This window comes from Panthera tigris, chromosome B1 (genome assembly GCF_018350195.1).
Source record: "Panthera tigris isolate Pti1 chromosome B1, P.tigris_Pti1_mat1.1, whole genome shotgun sequence".
Taxonomy (NCBI): domain Eukaryota; kingdom Metazoa; phylum Chordata; class Mammalia; order Carnivora; family Felidae; genus Panthera; species Panthera tigris.
The window spans coordinates 102,955,740-102,969,374 of record NC_056663.1 but is presented as its reverse complement, the minus strand read 5'-3'; the positions used below and the strand labels follow the sequence as shown (position 1 = coordinate 102,969,374).

General features: G+C 36.4%; 1 protein-coding gene and 1 long non-coding RNA gene across 7 annotated transcripts in view; one reads left to right on the top strand and one right to left on the bottom strand.

Moving 5' to 3' along the window:
* The window catches only part of PRDM5 (PR/SET domain 5), a 204,331-nt gene that overhangs the window by 55,197 nt on the left and 135,499 nt on the right, over nucleotides 1–13,635 (bottom strand). The gene's annotated exons all lie outside the window — the stretch shown is intronic.
* Nucleotides 1–13,635, top strand: part of LOC122237966 — a 34,929-nt gene that overhangs the window by 5,207 nt on the left and 16,087 nt on the right. Inside the window, exons 3-4 of one of the 2 annotated variants that reach the window (XR_006216805.1) lie at nucleotides 1,486–1,655; nucleotides 2,540–2,723. This is a non-coding gene — a long non-coding RNA (uncharacterized LOC122237966). Of the gene's footprint in view, nucleotides 1–1,485; nucleotides 1,660–2,539; nucleotides 2,724–13,635 lie in introns of those variants that run through there. The other variant, XR_006216806.1, reaches the window with a different exon arrangement.

The following is a 13,635-nucleotide window of genomic DNA, read 5'->3' as shown; positions in this document are numbered from 1 at the left end:
CCTGAGCCGAAGTCAGACGCTCAACTGACTGAGCCACCCAGGCACCCCAGAGAGGGCCTTCTTGATGCAGCTAGTGGTAACAAGAGGGGACAGGTGGATGCCACATGGAGCACCTTATCAGAGTCTAGCCTAGTCCTCAAACAAGTTACCTTGAGTCTTTGAAGAAGAAAATGCACAATGACCACAACCATCCTCTGGTAAAAATAGCTAAAAACAGGAAAAATCAGATTCTGGTTTAATATATGCCATTAGGATTATAATTTATTGACATTACCGTATGGAATGTAATTTTAATTAAAGACATCAGAACTCTAGACCTCACCAAAGGATTAACATATTAATATTAAAGCAGAATCCTCAAATGTGTGAAGGTAGTGCAGGTTAGCATGTATGTTCATGACAAAAGGACCCTAAAGCCACAACATCACTGACCATCCATCTATTGTTCCACAACCAGCCTCAAAGTCCAACGTCTTAGAAACCTTGATATTCTCAAATTAGCCCCTGGATTTAAGAAATAAATTTGGCCACTCTATAAAAGGGATCTGCAATCAAATTTTATTTCAGGCTACTAAACACACTGCAACACATTTAGCAATAATGACCATGACCAACCTTGAAGATTAAAAAGTGTTAAAATGATAACTTTCATGTTCTGTATATTTTACCACAATTTAAAAACAGAAATGTAAAGCCAATGAGCCCTATGCTGTGGAAGATTTTAAGCAGCAGAAAAGCTTAATATATAATGCATTCATTTTAAGAGATTTTGATTAAAATACAAGATTATTTTCTGAAAATATTTTAATAATTTTAACTTTTATTTTGTCAATATAATTAAAACCTATGAGACTTCAGAGACCTCTCATAAGTTTCTAAAGAGATGAAAAGATGAATACACACAGACAACATAATTTAAGATAAAATAAAGTTAAACTCCCACTTTCAATGAATTCAAATGAAATAATGTTTAAATAATTGGATTAAATAACACAACGATTTTGGGGCCATAGTTTTACTTTTCACTTTGAGTTTTCCAACAAACAATCAATTTTGGAGAGGGCAAATTTCAACTGAAAAAGCAAAACTTAAAAGTGTATGTTCATGAAAAATACTCTAAGATGATTCCATGTGGTTGAGCTTCAAAATATAAGTTCTATATGGGAATTCTTTAGAGCTTTAAATTTGTTTTCCACAAATATCATGAGACTATCTTGTTTTGCTTTTGTGGACTAAGGGCATTGTTATAAGACATCAAAGTGACTCATTCTAAATAAAAATTAAATAAAAAATGTAATTGCACAAGCACCACCCAATCACTTTTCCAATTCCACCATTCCAAACCCCTCAATTTATGGAGCATCTAATAAACTAAAAGTACACCACAGAGAGAAGTGAAATGTTACCCTGACAGATGGGAGTAACTGAAGTTCATTCTTGGCACTTTTCTATTAATTGAAATACTTCTTTTTTTTTTTCCTGCAGCAGAAAGAGCCATGAAACCCCACTGACCTCACTGAACCCCACGTTGTTATGCTTGGAATGCTCCTATTAATCAGATCCCAAAATCTCACTTGATCTGAAGAAGTTAAGCCCAAGGACACCCTCTCTGAAAGAAAGACATCAAAAATCTGAACTTGACATCTTCTCCTTGAGTAATTCAACTTTTATTTATTTTCTTTTTGGAATATTTATTCCCAACCAGAGAGAGCACTGTGGTGTTTTTTTTTTTTAATGTTTGTTTATTTTTGAGAAAGAGAGAGAGAGAGAGAGAGCAAGCAGGGGAGGGGCAGAGAGAGAGAGGGAGACACAGAATCTTAAGCAGGCTCCAGGCTCCAAGCTGTCAGCACAGAGCCTGATGTGGGCTCAAACTCACAAACTGCAAGATCATGACCTGAGCCAAAGTCAGAGGCTTAACCAACGGAGCCATCCACGCACCTTGTATTTCAACTTTTAAAAGTTTGAACAGTTTACTATTAGAAGGAAATTTCTTCTAATTTGCTAATTAGAAGAAATTAGTAACTTCTAATAGTTACTATTAGAAGGGCAATAAAATATAAAAATCAAAATTAATGAATGAGGAAACATTCATTAACTGAATGAATCAAAATTCAAAATTTTTGCCATCTGAATCAAAACAAACCAATTTTTTAATGCAATTTCTATGAATGGAGCTAAGAAAAAGCAAAAGATGCATTCTTTTCCTGAGTATAGTTACAGTGTCCATCCCTCATTTCTAAAGAGATGCCAAATCAAATGAGGTGAGGTTCATAGAGGAACAGAAAAATAGGAGAGCCATGTGCTCACTAATTTTCTAATCTCAAATAAAAAGCCACAACTATTTATGGGTTGAAGGCAATATAAAAACTGTGTTTTACAGATGCAAACAAAATAGAACATGAGAGGCAGAATAAAAAAAAAGACAAGAGTTCATGAAGATGTAGCTAGGAAAAGAAAGTAAAAGACTCCCTAGTGAAGATGCTCTGACTTCAGCCAACCAGGTGTATACATGACATGATCACATGTGATTTGTCTGAAGGGAGCACGACACCTTCACAAAGTCCTTCACGTGAGCGCCGACAGAAGCAAAGGCAAATGTCGCACAAACAGGAGAAACATCTGAACAATCCAGACACGAGCAAAGTTTTAAAAACTCTGACCAAGAAAGAACAATTCCTACACGAGTTCTCCCAACTACTGTATGAAGGGACACTTTAAGGCAGGTAAGTAGACAAAGGGAAGGTAATTACTGATTTGGTTTTGTTCGTAGGGAGTCAGACTTCGTTGGGAAAACTAAGAATTTCACCCAGCAGTTTCCCATATTTAGGAATCTCCACCGGAAACGTTATTTAGCCCAGTATTTATGAGCATAGTTTGTGAACAGAGGTCCTGGAGTGATGAAGTAGTCAAACCTCAGGAGCCTGCACACAGAGGGTCTACCTACTAACAGTGCCAGTGAGCAAGAATCAAGAGTATATAACTCTGAGCAGCAAGAAACTGTGAAAATGATTCTCCTTACCCCCAAACCAGAAAAGGAATAAAACCTTCCCCAGCCCCAAGGCACACTTCGGAGTTGCAGGAAAACAACACACAGAGAAGCTGTTCTCGGGGGAGAAAGTGGTAGCAATGGTAGAAGAAAGTGTATATCAGAGGAAACAAATCTCTTATAGTTTTCCTAAACTAAAGGAAAATGTCGGTGCCCCAAATTGGATACAGGTCGCTATTCATATTATGTAGAAATGTACTAACAGATAAAGCTGTTGAGATACAGTTGATGAAAACTGTTGTCTGGGTCACTTCCATTATATCAAATAATACAATCAAAAGATCCAAGTATACCAAAAAAAATGGAAGAGATGATAAAAAGAGAGGTACCAAACAATGGTACATTTTAAAAAGTTTACTTATTTACGTATTGAGAGAGAAAGAAACAGCATGAGCAGGGGAGGGGCAGAGAGAGAGGGACAGAGGATCCCAAGCAGGCTCTGTGCTAGCACAGAGCCCAACACGGGGCTCGAACATATGAACTGTGAGATCATGACCTGAACTGAAAGAGTCAGACACTTGGGGTGCCTGGGTGGCTCAGTCGGTTAGACGTCCGACTTTGGCTCAGGTCATGTTCTCGAGGTTTGTGGTTTGAGCCCAGCGTCAGTCTCTGTGCTGACAGCTGGGAGCCTAGAACCTGCTTTAGATTCTGTGTCTCCCTCTCTCGCTGTCTCTCCCCCACTCACACTCTGTCTCTGTGTCTCTCAAAAAAAATTAAAAAAAAAAAAAAAGGCAGATGTTTAACTGACTGGGCCACCAAGGTGCCTCAACAGTGGTACATTTCAAATCATCCCTATTTTTGGAGTCATTGTGACTACATTACTAATCCAGTTGATGACTGTTCATGATGCCACATTCCAAGACCAGTGTTACGCCCTCATTCTTCCCTCTGTGCCTCATATCCACCCGATGACAAACCCTGACATAAGCACTATAGTTTTTGCATTAGAAACTAGGGCCTTTGAAATGTTTGAAAAAAATTTTAAAAAAGATTATAATACTACCAATGAAAATGAAAATGAATATTTCTCCCTTTCTTTTAAGCTGTTATATATGCTTATCACTAACTCAAAAATCAAGTGGGAGGAGTGAAGTACAGGAAGAGTAAAAAATAGGGAAAAAATATTAACATTCGACTGATGTGGTCAGTATTCAAAAACGATCTGAAGTGTCAAAATAACGCAGAGAAAACAAAAGTCATGTAGTTTAAGACTTTACCCAGGAATGACTTCTTAAGGAAAATGTAAGGCTCTGGAATTGTGATACTCAGAATATCATTTATTTGTATGCAGATTCTACACTCAGCTGTTCTGTTAACTCTTAGATTATCTGCAGGTAAGAGGACACTCAATTTGGCCTAATATTAGTAATTAACCACCTAGAAAATAAACATAGCAAAATAAGCTTCCTCTCAACATAGAAGGTAATCTAATTCTTGTAAAAATGTAGAAAACATGCCTTTAATGTTCATCTGTGTTTATAATTACTTTGCTAATCACCTATTTTTATTTACTCATAATTATCATATTGTCTTAATACAGTTTATAATCATTTATAGCTACTTTTTTATAACTTTGAATATTCTAAAAAGAATAAATGAATTCCTTTAGAAAAAGAATGAGGGGCGCCTGGGTGGCTCAGTCGGTTAAGCGGCCGACTTGGGCTCAGGTCACGATCTCATGATCCGTGAGTTCGAGCCCCATGTCGGGCTCTGTGCTGACACCTCAGAGCCTGGAGCCTGCTTCAGATTCTGTGTCTCCTTCTCTCTCTGCCCCTCCCCTGTTCATGCTCTGTCTCTCTCTGTCTCAAAAATAAATAAACGTTAAAAAAAAACTAAAAAAAAATAAAAAGAGAATAGATGTGTTTCTGAAAAGTTAAAAAAAAAAAAAAGAAAAGAAAAAGAATGAGAAAACAGCGGCTAAAATCCAAGCATAATCAAATTATGATATACTGATCCTTTATTTCTAAGCTGATCACAGGTATTTACTAAAAAAATTAACTGTTTCCTAAGACAGTGATTTATTACTACATTCAAATGACAATGTGGAAGCAAGCCTAAACAGAAGGGCCAACACAGCCGGTATCTATTAACACAAAAAGTTGGTTGGAACTGTAGGCAAGTAATTAACCTTCTGGCCCAGAGCTTTAAAACCCCAAAAGCAGTTCCTAGAATTTCTTTCATAATTTATGAACAACTGATGGAATTCATGTCACAGTCCATGGATTCCCTTGCAGAATTGACCCCAGCTCTCACTGACCCTAAGAAGCTATAAACCAACAGGAGAATGTGCTCCACTATTTCGGCTGACCCGCAGAGTGCCATCCCTGTCTCTGTAGCTTAGGAAACGGGATGATAAATTACAGAGCTGCCAGCCAGGCACAGACCTAAACATTCACCTTCACTGATGGTGACGGCGACACACAGTACATGCACCCTCACTTACCCCAAGGCATCCCTGTTTGACAGCAAACCCTCCTCTATGTTGCACAGATGATCTATATTCTGCTGCTAAAGGTTATAAAAAGATGATGATGATGACACTGGGAACAGAGGGGCGGGCCGTATATCAAGGGAGGTGGCGTAACTGGTTAAATTCAGGCAGGAATACCCAAGACAAAGCACACAGCAACCGTGGCGGCGGCAGCTCACACTACTGCCTGCGCGCACTGGGCTAGGCGCGGTGCAAGGATCCTGACGTAGACCTTCACTTGTTCCTCAAAGCAATGCTATGAAGTGAGCACTATGCTTCTCCTTGTTCTTTAGATGAGGAAACTAAGCTTTGAAGAGGTTAAGCAACTTACTGTAAAGCTCACACTGGGAGGAAATAAATAAAATGGAGTGAGTGCCTGTCATCTGACTCCAGGATCCAGATATAGGATATGATCGAGGTATTAAATAACAAGGAAGTAGAGACAGCTGACTTTATGGTGAGAAAGTTTCTCCATAACTGGAATTAAGTAACAAACTACAGACCCTCAAGCTTCTAAATTGAGACTATCATCCTCAACTGGTTGATATATCAACGATCACCAAACATTATGGAAGGAATGTATGTAATTCTATAGTTAGTTCAAGAGTAACAGTAAAAATTAGAATAAGAACTAAAAATACCAGCAATGTGTACACTGAAAAAAGTTTAAGCCTTTAGCTCCAGAGGAACAACAGTAGCATAACCTTAGCAAATCACTGAATTTTGCAGGGCATGGGTTCAATTAAGAGGCTTAAACTAGAAAATTTATGAAATTCACTTCTATTCTAAAAGTGAAGACTATTATACTTTATGTTTTTATTATTTTTAAAATTTTTAAATTTTATTGAAATCCAAGTTAGTTAACATATAGTGTAATGATTTCAGGAATAGAATGTGGTGATTCATCACTTACATATAACACCCAATGTTCATCCCAACAAGTGCCCTCCTTAATGCCCATCACCCATTTAGTCCATCCCCCCACTCAATACCTCCTTCAGCAACCCTCTTCTCTCTATTTAAGAGTCTCTTATGGTTTGCCTCCCTCTCTCTTTTCATCTTATTTTTCCTTCCTTCCTCTATGTTCATTTGTTTTGTTTCTTACATTCTACGTATGAATGAAATCATATATTTATCTTTCTCTGACTGACTTATTTCACTTAGCCTAATACACCCTAGTTCCATCCACGTTGCAAATGACAAGATTTCATTCTTTTTGATGGCTGAGTAATATTCCATTGTGTGTGTGTACATGTGTGTATGTGTATGTGTGTATACCACATCTTCTTTATCCATTCATCAGTCAATGGACATTTGGGCTCTTTCCATAATTTGGCTATTATTGATAATGTTACTATAAATATTGGGGTGCATGTGTCCCTTCGAATCTGTATAAAAGCAACTGCCTTGTACACACCTGCCATGTATGATCCTTTTCTAATCACCTAATTATGAAGGATGAATGGACTTTACAAGGTGGATACAAGGTTTGTAAAAATAACATTTTCAAAGTTAATGGGAAAAAAAAACCACGAAGTTTTGTCAGACTTCATCCATGCAATACAGAATGGTGGTAATGGGTAGAGGAGAAGAGAGGGGAGGGAAAACAAGGTGAAGCAAGGACACGACTGGTTGGCTATTTAAGATAGTAAAGGATAATATCAATCAAAATGTGAATAAGGGGAGTTTTTAAATGTTTTTTTAAGCACTGTTGACTAAAATTAAAACAGTGACATAAACACTAAGACGCCTCCTGGAACTAACAGGTAGTAATCTAATAGCTAAGTTATCATTGTCTTACAGAATGACCCCATTAATCACGGACAAATAAAATAAGACCTGTTCTAAGAAAATTAATATGAAGGAAACTGCCTTTAATATTACACAAAGCAACACTGTCACTGTACTGATAGGAAATGATGAAAGATACCAATTGGGAAACTGGAAGGAAGAAACACAAACAGGAGTCCTGTTTTCCTTCATAAAACTTAATGTTATTTGATGTTATAAAAAAGGAGATTTGGTTTCCCCAAATATTGGTGGACAGTTTCAATATTACAAAAAAAATGAAATTGACTCCTTCAACATAATGGGGAAAAAATAAAGACTATTAGCTCTATAAAAATCTTACTGTACGTCCATTTCACTAAAAGGCCCAACTATCAATTAATAATCATTTCCTAGAGATAAAAAAGTAATCTGTTCAACTACATGGCATTCTGAAAAATGTCAAACTATGTATATGTCAAGTATTTTTCCAGAAAACAAAACTATGGAGACAGGAAAAAAGATCAGTGGTTGCCAGTCATCAAGGGTTGGGGGATAAAGAGGTAAAGCACAGAGGATTTTAAGGTAGTGCAAGTGCCTTAAAATAGGATATTTTATGCAATATGCTGTAGGACAGCATACTGATGAACTCATATCATTATACATGTGTCCAAACCCAAAGAATGCACAACACCAAGAGTAAATCCTAATGTGAGCTACAGACTTTGGGTAATTATGATGTGTCAATGTAGGTTCATCAGTTGTTACACACATACCACTCTGGTTGTGGATGTTGATAACAGGAGAAGGTATATATGTGGGGGGGGGGGGGGGGGAGGGAACAGATGGGGAAATCTCTATACCTTCCCTTCATTTCATTGTGAACCTAAAACTGCTCTAAAATAATAAAGGCAAAAAAAAAATCTGGGAAAATAAATTTAATCATCATTTTCTATGTTATTGCCTGTCATAAAGGTGACTCAGGAGAAAATGAACAGATGCATATGAATGCTAAATGCCCGTGCGCGCACACACACACACACACACATACACACACACACACACACCTTCCATTTGACTCTAAAAGATAAAACTCTCAGGTGAGCCTGGGTGGTTCAGTCAGTTAGGCATCTGACTCTTAATTTTGGCTCAGGTCATGATCTCACAGTTGGTGAGCTGGAGCCCAGGGCAGGTCTCTGCACTGACAGTGCGGATGCAGAGTCTAGCCTATATGATATTCTCTCTCCTTCTCTCTCTGCCCCTCCCCCTGCAAGTGTGTGCTCTCTCAAAAATAAACATTTAAAAATTATTATAAAGGATAAAACTTTCATACTATTAAAATAATATGTGACTTGTAGAATTTCATTCCTCATCTTTTTTACTGGAGAACTTAATGAATTTGTGTAATTCTTGTGTAATTATAATAACTGGGTAGCAGCCATGTAGCTTTTGTAGTAAAAAAGAAGATATAACACCAAAATAAAATAGAACTTAAAGTCATAAGATTTGGATCTTACTACCTTGACTGGATGGGTCATTTGCTTCTCTGAATCTTTGCCTCATCTAGAAAGTAAGAATGGTCTTAGAAACCCAGGACACTAGCCATGGAAGGATTAACTCAGATAATATTTGAAAGAGCTTCTCTCCTTCAATAAACTTGATTAAAAACCTGAGCCTGATCTGGTCCTAACCTTTAGTTCAGAATCTAGTCATGGAACAAATATGCAAGGTAAGGATAATATCATAATTGAAAAAAGACATTTATATATAGTAAATAATGGGGGTGCCAGGGTGGCTCAGTCAGTGAGCATCCGACTTCGCCTCAGGTCATGATCTCACAGTTTGTGGGTTCAAGTCCTGTGTCAGGCTTTGGGCTGACAGCTCAGAACCCACTTGGGATTCTCTCTCTCTCTCTCTCTCTCTTTGCCTTTCCTCCACTTGCACTCTGGGTTCTCTCTTTCAAAAATAAATAAACATTTAAAAAAGCACATAGTAAACAATGAGAACCCCAAATCTCCACTAGATGAGAGGCTACAAAGAGCAACAGACTATAATATACTACACAATTGTTTGTCATGATTCCAGTTCCTGTAGAGTGAACCTTGTCAAACAAAATGGATAGGGCATTTGTCAGGACCAATTTCCTTTACCTTTTCTAACAAGAATTTTTAAAACTAGGCAATTCCAAGTTAAAAGGAGTCATAGTAAGTTTTTAGTGTTGGTTGGCCAAATATCGTTCTTTATTTCTTCATTTAAGCACTGTAATTTTTTATATATTGGTGAGCTAAATCTTAAACTATGTTGTTAACTATTATTTGTTGTACAATTGTTTCCAACCAATTACATGATGAAGCCATGAGGTAAAGAATGGAAAGGAGAGCAAAGGGCCCAACTTTATATTGAGGTGGGACTGGCTAATAGATTAGGGAATTTAGCGATTAATTCTTTGATTCTAGCATTTCCTGAGGTGACTGCCACAATTTTTATGTTATTTTATGAAAAAGTGATTTTATAGTCAGTTAAATTTAGATTCAAATCCAGGATTTTTCAACATGAAGCCAACATGCTTTCCACTATCCCACAGGAACTGCAATCTATTTGTAGATTCCTTTATTCAAGAGGCATTCACTAAGTTCTTTCTCTATGCCAGGCAGTTCTTTGAATAGTAAACAAATAAGTTATCAGATATGAGCACAGCTCTAAGGGAACAGAGAATCTACAGATGGCTGAAGAAGTAGGAGTATTTGGAAGCACACAGTGTTGAGAGCAGTATAAGATAGAGCATGCCAACCTATCTTGAAGGGTAGGGGATGGTCAGGTAATATATCACAGAGAAAGTTACATTTCATTGGAAAGCAAACGAAGCCCAATAAGGGAGCCCGGGATGTCAAATGGGAAAAGAACTGGTAGTTGATGAGCTCCATGAAATAAGGGGCAGTCACTTTGCACAAAGCAAGGGGAAACCACTACAATAACTGGGTAAGCCTCACCATCTCTTTAAGCCTTCTTTGGGAAAGAATACATATATTTTCCACTGTATTGTTTTTTAAAACTTCTAAAAGCCCTGTATGCCAATAGCAAATTTCATGGAATTCCTTTTTCAAGATGATTAGGCCTGAAGTGATAAAACTCTTCTTTTTCAGAAGAATCTGAGTTTTCTCTGAGCAGCACTACTATAAGCAACAAAACAAAACAACAGAAAGTCTGTTTATATTTAAAGACTAGAAGTCTTCCTGTTGAAGGAACTAGGCTCTGAGGGAGATGTGAACAAGATGTAAGCTATGAAGCTGGATGTTCTGAGCCGCCATCTGTATCCACTCAGTTGTTCTCATTGGAATAAGACACTCCCACGTTTAACTATGAACATTTTGAAACATGAGGAAAATGGAAAAATCGTATAGTAGGCACTATAGCCCTCACTTAGGTTTTCATGTCACCATATTTGCTTTCTCATTTTTTCCTTTTAAAACATACAGTTTTTACACTTTTTGCTGGCCCTTTTGAGAATAAGATGCAGAAACCTGTCACACCTTAATAATTTAGCATAAATCTAATAATAGTTGTTACCTGCATAATCATAATGTTAATATAATTTAAATATTTTATTATATAAGAAGCTTAGTATATAAAAATTAGAAAACACAGAAAATCATGAAGAAAATTCAAACTGTCCATGTGTGCAACAGAAAGAAATAACCACAGCTAATAATTTAGTATTTAACTCTAGTACCTTTATATAGAAATGTTTCATCCTTACAAAAATACATCATTTTGGTTTTGTAACTTATATTGTTATTTTGTTCATGTTAACAAATAATATAATATGTAATATTTTTTTTATTCCTTACAGAATATTCCAATTTATAGATGTATCATAATTTATTTAACCAATCTCTTCAATGTTGGATATGAAGGCTCTATTTCCATTTATTTTGCTACTATCAACAGCTCTTTAAGGAATGGGACAATATTCTTTTTTTTTAACAAAATTTACTGCCTATAATCTCTTTTTTAGACTTAGAAATCAAGCATACTTTGGGTGTATGCCCAACAAGGAAGATGATAATAATTTAAAAAGCCAAGGACAAGTTTTGATAAAGGTATATTAAATTTTGAAAGGTTATCTTGGAGCCCATATGGTTTAATTTCAAGAAAGAAATTAATGAAACACTAATAGTTCAGAATTCAAAACACCGCCAAAAATAATTTTTCCAACCAAGTTCTCCATTAAACATTTATTAAAAAGAAAGGCCAGGTTAATCAGAAACAGAGGGACCTAAACACGTTTTTTCCCATTGAAAATGCATTTTTCCAAAGGTAATACATTAAGAAAATCCCATGATTATTTATGCCAGACAACATGATAGTAAATTAGCTCCTTATCAATAGTCAATCAAGATTATGTTTATAAATTATTAAAGCTTCAGCATATTCAATGATTTAGGATCTTGAAAAACTTGACAGGAAAGGAAAAGCTACTGAACATAAAATTCTCATGATATCCTGTAAGAAGGAAACCTAAGAAAAGGAGAAAATTATACGAAATTATATCAATCACTTGCTTTTTCTGTACAATCAGGACATGGTGCTAAGCCTCTGGCATAATTTTAAGTCCACCTGCCTTCAGTGTGATTCTCTGCTCCTGTCTTTTGCTTCTCTCTTCTTTTCTTTTTGTTGTTCTCTGCTTCTGGTTTGTCCCCAAAACTTCACTTTCCCTAGATTCTTCTAAGCAAGAAGACCTCCTTTCTTTAGGGCACCCATTATTCATAGCCATTATGTATACTGTTTGATATGTTCTTGGTTATGGTTTCATTTAATAGTATTTAAGAGGGTACTCTAGGGGCGCCTGGGTGGCTCAGTCAGTTGAGCGTCCAACTTTGGCTCAGGTCATGATCTCACAGCTCGTGAGTTCGAGCCCCGCGTCGGGCTCTGTGCTGACAGCTCAGAGTCTGGAGCCTGCTTCTGCTTCTGTGTCTCCCTCTCTCTCTGCCCCTAACCCACTCGCATTCTGTCTCTGTCTCTGTCAAAAATAAATAAACATTAAAAAAAATTAAAAATAAAAAAAGAGGGTACTCTAAGATAACAAATATTACTTTGATATTGTGTTTTAGCTTTAGCCAAATAATTTCCAGAATAAGAAATTATGTTCCACTGCTATTCTTTCCTCCACCTATGTATAATAATTGTACTATTGATTCTTTAGCCTATGTAAACTAACATTTCCTCATCCGCAAGACAGTTACTGTGATAGACACTGCACCAGGTGCTGGGAATACACTGATAAAGTCAAATACTATGGTTCTTGAATAGGAATCTTCAGCAATGTAATCTAGCTAAATAGTTTACCACATACGGTCTAGCTACTGAAAACCATTAAGATTCATGTACAATAGTCTGGCTATCAATATTAAGAGTATTTTTTTCAAGTCTTTTCAAGTACTTCTCTACTTGAGAGAGAAAATCCAGACAAGGTTCTTTCAAGAATATTTAATTGTTTAAAGATATTTGCAAATGATATATTCAGTAAGGGACTGATATTCAAAATATAAAGAACTCATACAACTAAGACCCAAAGAATAAATAATCCACTAAAAGAAATGTGCAGAGGATGTGAATAGACACTTTTCCAAAGAAGACATACAGATGGCCAACAACATGACTAGATGCTGAACATCATTAAGCATTAGGGAAATGCAAATCAAAAACACAAAGAGATAATATCTCACATCATTAAGAATGGCTAGTAACAAAAAAAAACTAGAAATAACAAATAGTGGTGAGAATGTGGGCAAAGGGGGGCCCTGATACACTGTTGGTGAAAATGTAAATTGAGGAAGCCACTCTGGAAAACCGTATGGAGGTTCCTCAAAAAATTAAAAATACAAGTACCATACAATGCAGTAATTCCACTTCCTGGTATTTACCCAAAGAAAATGAAAACACTAACTCAAAAAGATGTATGCCCCTCTACATTTCTTGCAGCTTTATTTATAGGAGCCAAGACATGAAGGCAATGTAAGTATCTATTGGTAGATAAATGGGATAAAGAAAACATAGTATAAATACATTATGGAATATTACTTAGCCATAAAAAAGAATGACATCTTGCCATTCACAACAACATGGATGGATCTAGAGGGTATTATGCTAAGTGAAGTAAATTAGAAAAAGACAAATACCATATTATTTCACTTATTTGTGGGATCTGAAAAACAAAACAAATGAACAAACAAATAAACAAATACTAACAATAGCAACAAAAAGAGAAACAGGCTTACAAATATAGAGAAGAAACTAGTGGTTGCCAGAGGAGAAAGCAGTGGCGGGGGGGGGGGGTGGGAGGGTGAAATAG